At 48.0% G+C, this 9,615-nt stretch overlaps 1 pseudogene; it reads right to left on the bottom strand.

Moving 5' to 3' along the window:
• Nucleotides 1-2,113: 2,113 nt before the first annotated feature.
• Nucleotides 2,114-2,752, bottom strand: LOC108518146 (charged multivesicular body protein 1a pseudogene; annotated as a pseudogene).
• Nucleotides 2,753-9,615: the final 6,863 nt, after the last annotated feature.

The following is a 9,615-nucleotide window of genomic DNA, read 5'->3' as shown; positions in this document are numbered from 1 at the left end:
CCTCCTTGCCTGCCTGCCTTCCTTCCTTCCTTCCTTCCTTCCTTCCTTCCTTCCTTCCTTCCTTCCTTCCTTCCTTTGCTTCCTTGCATGGTGGGGGACCTGTTTGTTTATTTACAACAGCATTTTAGGAAAAGGGCAAACATGGCTCTCTCTTTCAACAAACCCCTGCTTTGGTGCCCAAGGAGACAGGGCTGAGGTAGCCCCTGCCTGGCCCATGGCTCTGTGGAGCCCTGCACCCTTGGGAGGACAAGGTAGCTCCTCAATGCTGTTAATTCCAAAGCTGTTATTTGCAAGGGTTAGAAGGACCTTCTTTCAACACCCAGCATGTGGGTCAATTTTGGGGGAGGCTGGAGAGGACCATGGCCAGATGGTGCCTCGACCTCCGCATGTCCAGTACCCACCAATGGGATCTCCTCCCCAATGGCTCTGAAATCCTGAAAAGAAAACCAAACGTACTGAATGAGGGTCTTACGCTTCTCTTCACAAGAGCCACGACACCACGGCAGCCCTGCTGTGGGCTGCATAGGTGCAGCACTGGTGCTGAGGAGGGGCTGGGACTCACCCTCTCCGCCTGCCATCTGCCCTTTCTATTTTGACAAACAACAACAAAACCCTGGAAACTTCAATAAAATGAAGCAAACTTTAGGGAACAGAAAAAACAAAACAGCAGGCTGTGCCTCAAAGCCCTCTCTCTGCCGTCCCCCTCTCCGAGTCCTCCTGATGAGCTGCTGCTGGTGGCACCCGCATGGCCACAGGACAGGTTTTCCTCACAGAGCCACTGGCCCAGCTGACGGTGACTCTCCCAAGCTCCCTCCATCGCCACTCTGGCTTCCATGCTGGGAAGGCAGGATGGGTGCAGTCGGGGGAGGCACCCAGGTATTTTTTTTTTTTTTTGAGACGGAGTCTCGCTGTGTTGCCCGGGCTATAGTGCAGTGGCCGGATCTCAGCTCACTGCAAGCTCCGCCTCCCGGGTTCACGCCATTCTCCTGCCTCAGCCTCTCGTGTAGCTGGGACCACAGGCGCCCGCCACCACGCCCAGCTAATTTTTTTTTTGTATTTTTAGTAGAGATGGGGTTTCACTGTGTTAGCCAGGATGATCTTGATCTCCTGACCTCATGATCCGCCCGTCTCGGCCTCCCAAAGTGCTGGGATTACAGGCGTGAGCCACCGCGCCCGGCCAAGCACCCAGGTATTTACAGAGACAGGAGAGAGTGGCACACAGGCTGCATCACCGAGGAGGCCCCACGCACATGCTCAATTCCAGCCAGCGCAAGGACAGACGCCCTGCCTAGGGGACACAACAGCACAGCCCACGTAGCCCAAGGCACCCCCAGAGATGGCAGCTGAGCAAGGATGAGGACCCCAGAGTGGAAATTCCTGGATTTGGAGCTGGGCAAGTTTCTGTCCCCATGGACTGGGCAGCTTTAAGAACCAGGGGAGCTGAGGGCAGGAGGCCCAGGGAGGCTCAGTCAGCTGTCAGGAGTAGCCCAGACCCCACCCCTAGAATGACAGAGGACGAGGAGGAGGGTCATCATCTGCAAATGCCACCAAGACAGTGTCGGGTGGCACCCGACATTCTCCAGCACACATGAGCCACTGGTGCCTCTTCAGGCTGTGTCCGTTCACATGGTGGGACCTCCTGCCCATTGGTGGTGGGGGCAGGGTGCACAGAGAGGCCTTCTCCAGGAGCTGCCTGGAAAACAGGGCAGCCCTGACCCCTACTGGCTGACAGTGAGCAGCATGTCTGCTATCGCGGAGTCTGAAGGTCCCCGCAGAGTTGGGCAAAAGTTTACATGGAACCCACTCGCCAGAATCCATCGACTCTACAGAGGGCAGAAGAGAACCTGCTGACCTCCTAGCTGTCAGCCCCACAGTCACAGAAGTCACCCCTACTCAACACCAGGACACAGACCCACCGCCCCATCTAAGAAAACAGGAACAACTCCAAGGCTGCCTAGGCCAGGCAGGTGAGAGGAGCTGGGTGGCAGTGGCTGCCAGCTGCAGCTCTGCAGGGTCAACAGAAAGGCAAGACGCAGTGGGGAGGAGGCCAGAAGCCTTGCAGCACATCACAGAGCAGAGGAGGCGGTGCCCACGGCAGGGTGCGGCTAATTCCTCAGGGCGGCAGCTCCCTTGACAGCTGTTCCTCCTGGCTTCACACAGAGCTCTCAGAGGCAGAGGCAGCCTTGGGCAACTGGCTGAGCTGGTCTAGGACCTCCAGGCCATTCTCCTTGGCGTTTTGCACAATGGGGCTGTCCACCTGCTCCTGAGGCATGGTCAGTGTGGTGGCCGAGCTCATGAAATCCTCCATCACTAACATGAGCACGGCCAGGTTTTGCACTTGCTGCTCGAAACTGTCCATCGCTGCAGAGGCCTTCTGTAGGTCCGTGGTGTTCAGGGCCTTGTCTGGGGCTTTGGTTATCTACACCATGTTCTTGGTCACCGCCTTCATGGTCACAGCTGTCTGCACCTCGGGGGCCACTGTGTCCAGGCAGATGCCACGCAGAGCCAGTTCATGCTGCTGTTCCCCTTGCAGATGGTGTTACTGGTGTATACACGGTGTGTACTCTACGGTTTTCTGCTGAAGGGACTTCTTCACTTTGGCCTGGCTGGCCTAGGAGTGCTTTTCTGCCTTCTTGTCTGGTTTCTCCAGCTGCTTCACCATACATTTCAACTGGAACAGGGTATCGTCCGTGGCCAGTGTGACAGAAGCACCCCTTGGAAAGGCAGAAGGGACATGAACTCCGGGAGGCATCAGGTGCCAGTGGCACTTGCCTTATTTCTTTTTTTTTGGGACGGAGTCTCGCTACGTCGCCCGGGCTGGAGTGCAGTGGCCAGATCTCAGCTCACTGCAAGCTCCGCCTCCCGGGTTCACGCCATTCTCCTGCCTCAGCCTCCGGAGTAGCTGGGACTACAGGCGCCCGCCACCTCACCCAGCTAGATTTTTGTATTTTTTAGTAGAGACGGGGTTTCACCGTGTTAGTCTCGATCTCCTGACCTCGTGATCCGCCCGTCTCGGCCTCCCAAAGGGGAGGATTACAGGCTTGAGCCACCGCGTCCGGCCCCTGCCTTATTTCTTAATAACCATTTAAAAATGTTTGCCTTCCTGGGAGAAATCCTTTGATTCTCCCCTCTCCCATTACCTATTCTCTTGGTTTATTGCCTTAATGTTTTTATTACCATCCGTAAGACCCAGGAGGGGAAATTGAGGCAGCAAATTTGATAAGGCTTCTCTGACTATAGCTCAATTTTGCAGTAGTAAGGTTATATGAGGTGCCCATGCAAAAAAGGCTGCCTGAACCACAGCATTTTATCATAACCTGGGAAATAGGCATTGTCATGCAGGACTCCTGTTGACTCCAATAGAGATGGCACTGTGTCCTAGAGGCCAAAGAGACCCGGAACCAGTGAATGAGACTTAGAGTTTACTGAGGGGAACTTACACACAGGGACGGTCCAGTGGTGGCAGGCTGGACAGGAGAACCGCTACCTTTTATAAAAGGCATACAGTTGGGCCGGGCGCGGTGGCTCAAGCCTGTAATCCCAGCACTTTGGGAGGCCGAGATGGGCGGATCACGAGGTCAGGAGATCGAGACCATCCTGGCTAACACGGTGAAACCCCGTCTCTACTAAAAAAATACAAAAAATTAGCAGGGCAAGGTGGCGGGCGCCTGCCTGCAGTCCCAGCTACTCAGGAGGCTGAGGCGAGAGGATGGCATAAACCCGGGAGGCGGAGCTTGCAGTGAGTTGAGATCCGGCCACTGCACTCCAGCCTGGGCGACAGAGCGAGACTCCGTCTCAAAAAAAAAAAAAAAAAAAAAAAAAAAAAAAGGCATACAGTTGATACAGCATTTTCACTCAGCACCTTCCACCTAGCAACCTCTACCCAGCAACCTCCATTTAATCCACGCAAAGGGACTCCATTCCCTGTATGGCCTGTGTTCCAAGGAATGAGCCAGGGGCTCAGATGTCCCTGAAACTCTGGGTTGACCACTCCCGGATTCCTTAACTCAGGACTCTGAACACACATTCTTCTTAGACCCTAGGATCATTCTCAGGGTATGCTTCAGTTAAGTTATTGCTGTCAGGTGCATCTGCCATACAGGCATCTTCAGTGGTTGAATGCCTGGTCATTGTAAAGCCAGCTCCACATGGCTTGCATATGAAACCGATCAACTGCTTCATCTGGGGTGTTCCATTTGACATTTATAGGGAGTGTAGGGGCCAAGGGAAAAACTTCTCCTTTGCCCTCTCAAGGATCACTGTAAATTCAACCCACAAAATGCAGATTAACAGAGAAATGTCATGCAAATGTATTAATGTGTACATGAGGGAAAATCACAGAGTGATTACCCGACATCCCACTGAGGCCCAAATACTTCTATAGCCTTATTTCAGAGGGGTTGGGGGAGATGGGGAATATAGATAATTCTGCTGAGGGACAATTAATGATTATTAGGAAGAACAAATGGGTGGCGGTGGAGGAATAGAGATTAACTTATAAACGGGCTGGGCATAGTGGCTCACACCTGTAATTTTGATACTTTGGGAGATCACAGCAGGAGGATTGCTTGAGGCTAGGAATTCAAGACCAGCCTGGGCAACACAGTGAGACCCTATTTGTACAAAAACTTTTTTTTTTTTTTTTTTTTGAGACGGAGTCTCGCTCTGTCGCCCGGGCTGGAGTGCAGTGGCCAGATCTCAGCTCACTGCAAGCTCCGCCTCCCGGGTTCACGCCATTCTCCTGCCTCAGCCTCCAGAGTAGCTGAGACTACAAGCGCCCGCCACCTCGCCCGGCTAGTTTTTTTGGTATTTTTAGTAGAGACGGGGTTTCACCGTGTTAGCCAGGATGGTCTCGATCTCTTGACCTCGTGATCCGCCCGTCTCAGCCTCCCAAAGTGCTGGGATTACAGGCTTGAGCCACCGCGCCCAGCACAAAAACTTTTAAAATTCGCTGGGCTTGGTGGTGCATACCCGTAGTCAGGAGGCTGAGGCAGGAAGATCTCTTGAATCCAGGAGTTTGAGGTTGCAGTGAGCTATGAATGCACCACTACACTCCAGCCTGGGCAACAGAGAGACACCCTGTCTCAAAAACAACAACAACAACCACAACAACAACAAACTTGTAAATGGTTCTCTTGGAAAGTGAGTGAGCCTGAAAGAGATATTATCTTGTGAATGGGTCTGTTCAAGAATGTGCTTAGATTCTTGATCTTCTTTTCTGTAATAGATAATGAAATAACAGGGAGGAGAAGGAAAAATAATTGTTCTTGGAGAGTCCATCCAGTCTTTATGTAGATACGGGGAAGTGTCTTCTAGTGTCTGTGGATCTCGAAAGACCTTTAATTAAAAATACTCATTATACCAAAGGGAGCTATATTTTGGGGTGAAGCTCCCTGAGCTCCTTCAGGAGAGTCTCCCTTCTCAGGGTAAACAAATTTTACAGTGGCTTTTATCCAATCTACGAGGCTGGCTGTTCCCTTAGGAATAACCTCCTGTGTGTGTGGATCACATATAGCCACCTTCAATTGTTCTGTAGTGAGCTGTGGATCCTGCGTCAACCTCAACATGCTCTTCCATTCTGCAGCATTTAAAATCTAGTTACTCTTGCAATCCATCTTTGTAAAGATTCCTCAGGAAGCTGAAGATAGTAATCTACAAAATGGAACAATTCCTTCACATCGTACCCTCTAGTCTCATAGTGACTTGGTTTTGCCCTTCCCCTACATTGACTGTCTTCTTGGTAACCCAGTTCTGAGTTATTTTCTGTTTCCCTGCGTAAGTTTTCCCTTGTGGATCAGTTTGCAGGCTAGTGGCTGAAGCTCAGACTCACTGAAATCTGAACTTGGTTTAGCACCAAGGTCTGACCCAGTACTCTCTTTCAATTTCATTTTAGCTATTATAGTTAACAGTAAACAAGAATATTTTTCTTTTTTGCGTATTAGTTTGCATTTCCTTATGCATCCAGTGAATCAATTCTCCAGGAGTTGGTTCTGTCTCTAAATTCCATTCGTAACTTTTATCTTTAGTAACTGAGCACAGCACAGCTGCGGCTATAAACCACGGGTGACCACATGGCTACTCAGGAATCAAAGGTTCCTCACCCCCCACTCGTTCATCCTTTCTCTTCCCAAACCACAACTTTCCATGAGCCCAGGCCATTCTAGCAAATCCCACTTACGTGACACCAACTTTGCCAGGGTGGGGGGAAATGACACTCAATGTGCCTGTTCTATTATCTCACTTAACAACAACAATCAACACAGAAGACTTTTGTGACCAAATTTGTATGTGGGGATTTCCCCATACACCAAGCAGCAGTCACCAGCTGGGTGTCCTCTGATTCGATTTGGACACTATCTATCTAGAGATAGTGTTATCAGAAAGGGGTCCTGATCCAGACCCTGAAAGGGTTCTTGTTGGATCTTATGCAAGAAAGAATTTGGGGCAAGTCCACAGAGTAAAGTGAAAGCAAGTTTGTTGAGAAGAAACAAAAGAATAGCAGCTCCCTGAGGGCCACTGGGTGGCTATTTTTATGGTTATTTCTTGATCATATGCTAAACAAGGTGTGAGTTATTCATTAGTTTTCTGGGAAAGGGGTGGGGATTTCCCAGAACTGAGGGTTCCTTTTCCTTTTAGACCATTTAGGGTAACTTCCAGACATTACCATGGCATTTGTAAACCGTTATGGCACTGGTGGGAGTGTCTTTTAGCATGCTAATGCATTATAATTAACATATAATGAACAGTGAGGACAACCAGAGGTCACTTTCGTTGCCATCTTGGTTTTGGCAGGTTTTGGCCAGCTTCTTTACTGCATCCTGTTTTATCAGTGGGATCAGTGAGGTCTTTGTGACCTGTATCTTGTGTTGACCTCCTCTCTCATCCTGTGACTAAGAATGCCAAACCTCGTGGGAAAGTAGCCCAGAAGGTCCCACCCTTATTTTACCTAACCCCTATTCAAGATGGAATTGCTCTTGTTCAAACACTTCTGACATATTTCCCCCCTCCCTTTTACAAGGGAACTCTTTTTTTTTTTTTTTTTTTTGAGACGGAGTTTGGCTCTGTTGCCCAGGCTGGAGTAGTGGCTGGATCTGCAAGGCTCACTGCAAGCTCTGCCTCCCGGGTTTCCAGCACACCGGCCCATGCTCCTGCCTCCAGCCTCCCGAGTACTGGGACTAACAGCTCCCGCCATCCGCCTGGCTATTTTTTGTATTTTTTTAGTAGAGACGGTTTGCACCGTGTTAGCCCCAGAATGGTGCTCCCCTACTTCCGACCTTTGGACCGCCCATTCTCGGCCTCGCGCCAAGTGGAAGTGCTGGGATTACAGGCTTGAGCCACCGTGCCCGGCCTACAAGGGAACTCTTAAGCCTAAGGGTTGTAGAGGGTTGTAGATCCATCCTCTGTAACTTCTTCAGGCTGAACAGGGGTGATGATATTTTTGCTTAATTATTAGGGTCTCTTGTATTCACGGTAGAGAAGAGCTCAGTCAGTTATGGTGAAGGCCATTCATAACTCTTCCAGGTATCGCCTTCTGTTCTGACAAAATGTGCTATGTGAAAGATAATTAATGTTCAATTTAAGAAAATGTTGAGTAGCCTTATTTTGCGTTTCTACGCAGAGTACAACAACAATATATTCCACAGCAGTAAAGGAGATAAGTAAAATTATCCCAGTAAACCGAATAAGAAGACTTTTCATGAACTTGACTATTGTTGAAACCAAGTTGTTAGGGGATCACTAGCTGATTCTAATACATGACCAGAATCAGAATACTGATCTAGATTTTTACATTACTTATTTCCCTCTTTTCTTTTGAGCAGCAGCCAGAGATCAATGGTTGATTTACAGGAATAAGCAGGGTCAGTCTAAATTTCAAAAAAAAAAAAAAACCCTCAAAACAAAGATGAGATTAGAATCTAATAAGATGTACAATAGTTTTTGAAACGTAATTTTTTTCTCTCCAGTCCCCATTTTCATTAAAAACAAGTCAAGGTAGGACTGATTTGTTTGCAAAATAAGCTTTAGTCTCATTATACTTGTCCTGATTATAATTATTTGCCATATAGGCTCCTTTTAAAATTGGCTTTGATGGAACTTTATTCCATAAGTAATCTTAGATTAGACTTTTTTTTTTTTTTTTTTTTTTTGAGACAGAATCTCGCTCTGTCACCCAGGCTGGAGTGCAGTGACCAGATCTCAGCTCACTGCAAGCTCTGCCTCCCGGGTTTATGCCATTCTCCTGCCTCAGCCTCCTGAGTAGCTGGGACTACAGGCACCCGCCACCTCGCCCAGCTAGTTTTTTGTATTTTTTATTAGAGACTATGTCACATAGACATTTTGTCTCCCCAAGAAGGGTGAGTATAGTATAATCAGGTATTTTAAGACAGAGAACACATTCACATAATTATTACTACACTATAACATTATAATTATTCTATATTATTATTATTGTTAACTCTATATTATTATGTTATTGTTAATCTCTTACTCTGCTAATCTATAAATTAAACTTTATCATAGATGTGTGTATGTATAGGAGAAACATATGTAGGGTTCAGTACTAACTGTGGTTTCAGGAATCCATTGGGGGTCTTGGAACATATTCCCCATGGATAAGGGGAGATTCCTGTAATTTATCTCAGGCAAATATGGCGCTTACCATTTCCTGTTTGTGTCTAATTAGCATGATGTTATCAATATAGTTGGACAAGCATGAGGTTCTGTGGAATGTCAAGGCGACTGAGGTTCCTTAAGACTGTATTTATAGGCCGGGCGCGGTGGCTCAAGCCTGTAATCCCAGCACTTTGGGAGGCCGAGGCGGGCGGATCACGAGGTCAGGAGATCGAGACCATCCTGGCTAACACGGTGAAACCCCGTCTCTACTAAAAAAATACAAAAAAAAAAAACTAGCCGGGTGAGGTGGCGGGTGCCTGTAATCCCAGCTACTCGGGAGGCTGAGGCAGGAAAATGGCGTAAACCCGGGAGGTGGAGCTTGCAGTGAGCTGAGATCCGGCCACTGCACTCCAGCCTGGGCGACAGAGCGAGACTCCGTCTCAAAAAAAAAATTAAAAAAAATAAGACTGTATTATAACAGAGAGCTGGAAAGTTAAAGCCCTGAGGGGAGAGAGTGAAGGGGCTATCACTGTAACATTGTGATGTAAAAGAAAACTGCCTTTGGTTTACTCTTCTCATGGGTATTAAAAAAAATTCATCAGATCAAAAATCATACACATCTGCTTGAGGTTGTGCTGATACCCTCCAGTACAGATGCCACATCCAGTAGAGAGGAGCTCTGACTAAGGCTATCACCTGATTAAGTTTACAGTAGTCCATCCATTATCCACCATAATCCACCTGTTGTTCCAGAGGCCAGACAAGTGAATTGAAAGGTATATGATGGGGAGCATAACCACAGCCAAAATATTAGATCAGAAATAACACTGTTAAAATAAACTGTAGTGCAGTGTGATGGTTAATTTTGGGTATTAGCTTGGCTAGGCCATGGTACCCAGATATTTGGTTAAACACTAGTCTAGATCTTGCTGGGAAGTCAGTTTTTAGATAAGATTGGCAGTTAAATAAGTAGACTTTGAATAAAGCAGATTACCTTCCATG

The sequence above is a fragment of the Rhinopithecus bieti genome, unplaced genomic scaffold (assembly GCF_001698545.2).
Source record: "Rhinopithecus bieti isolate Rb0 unplaced genomic scaffold, ASM169854v2 scaffold_41082, whole genome shotgun sequence".
NCBI classification, from domain to species: Eukaryota; Metazoa; Chordata; class Mammalia; order Primates; family Cercopithecidae; genus Rhinopithecus; species Rhinopithecus bieti.
This window is presented reverse-complemented; position numbering and strand designations above follow the sequence as displayed.